Here is a 1,769-nt window from a genome sequence, read left to right on the forward strand (position 1 = left end):
GGATGATGGGTCATTGCTCATTGCGCTCCAAGGGGGATTCGAACCCTTGTTACCCCATGTGAATGGAGCTACCAAATGGAGCTATCCAGCCGTTCCACACTGGATGATGGTCGTTGCTCAATGCGTCCTGAAGGGGATTGTCATGGGTTGTGTACCAATTTTGACCACTTCAGCCAAAGAGCAATTTGTTTTCCTTGTTTGTTTTTAATAGTTTTCAGAAGCCTGAAGAGGTAAAATTATCCAGTAATTCACAAGAAAACAAGACTGTAAGAGTGAGACTGCAATTAGGCACAGCGGTGCTTTAAGCTAAATGCTAATGCCACCATGCTCTCAATGACAATGCTAAAATGCTGATGCTAATCAGGTGTAAAGTTAACCATCATCAGTCACCATCTTAGTTTAGCGTGTTAGCATGCTAATATTTGGTTATTAGCACTACACATGAAGTACAGCAGGAAATGTCATGTCAAGTCTTTTGTCATAAACTAAAGTATTGGACAAATTAAAATTTTTACCTGATGATGGCCAAAGTGACAATAATTCAATCTGAGGTGCGACTGTACAAAATTGTATCCAAATTCATCAAGTAGCTGTTGAGATATTTCAGTCTGGACCAAAATGGTGGACTGACAGACTGACATTGCAACATTGCCATCTCTAGATCCATTTAGCGAGCGTGGCTGAAAAAGCCAATAAGTATATGTATATACTATTTGTATATACAATATGCTGGAAAGCATGATAAATTGAACATAACGTTGTATAGCAGAATTATGTTTTTTCCGCTTCTCTATCTTGTAATCATCTCATTACACCCAGGTTAGGAAGGTGTATACCCTGTAATGTTTGCATTTAGACTACAACAACACCTACACTCAACCTACACAATCACAATCTTCATCAATTCAGTTGTCATGTAAAATAAGATGGTAATGTGTCATGGTTGATTTGATGATGCTGCTATCGGCACACATCTTACCAAAGCAGCAGCATTGTATTTAATGTACACATTTTAAGTGAATGAAATGAAAACATCCCAATCTTCCACTCAAGAGGCAGAACAAGCTCTTCATGTTGACCCTGATTAAACAAAGGCAGCATTACGGAAACAACATACCAACCATGACAGTTTGTTAATCGCATGTCAAGCTGTACGCACTGCAGGTACTTGGCATTTTTACAAATCGCCCTTTGGCTGTGTTTGTCTGCGTGTGCATGACTGTCCTATTTATGGGTGTTTTGTCGTACTGTTGGTAATATATTATAACAACAGAGTTATTGTCTGAAAACTGGGTGTTGCCCTCTCACCCAGGAACATGAGAAAAGGTCATATGGATGATGGAAAAATCTGTGAGTGTTATATATTGACTGTGGCATTTCTGAAAGATCAGATCAAAAGGCTCAGATTAAAAGTAAGAATGGCTGCTCATTAATAAAAGCTGCATTGACTTAGATAACTTTTTCTCTTGAAAGGCCTTCACAGGACACAGGACATGTACTGTGTGTGTGGGTTTTGTCAACAACGCTGTCCTTAGACACTCCAGTTGGATCTAAACCAGTCCTGGGGAATCAACCTCCCAGCAACATTTTCCATACCACTCTGTGCCGTGCTGTGCTGCAGGAACTCAGGCCTGCTTCCAGAAACAATGCAGACGCCTCTTTTTTCTGAGACAACATTTACTGGCTCATACAGTTTGCTCAGCCTCCTCTTGAGCCTTGTGAGAGGCAAACTGCAAATAAACACAAGCAATGATAAGGAGAGGAAGAGG

The sequence above is a fragment of the Siniperca chuatsi genome, linkage group LG11 (assembly GCF_020085105.1).
Source record: "Siniperca chuatsi isolate FFG_IHB_CAS linkage group LG11, ASM2008510v1, whole genome shotgun sequence".
NCBI classification, from domain to species: Eukaryota; Metazoa; Chordata; class Actinopteri; order Centrarchiformes; family Sinipercidae; genus Siniperca; species Siniperca chuatsi.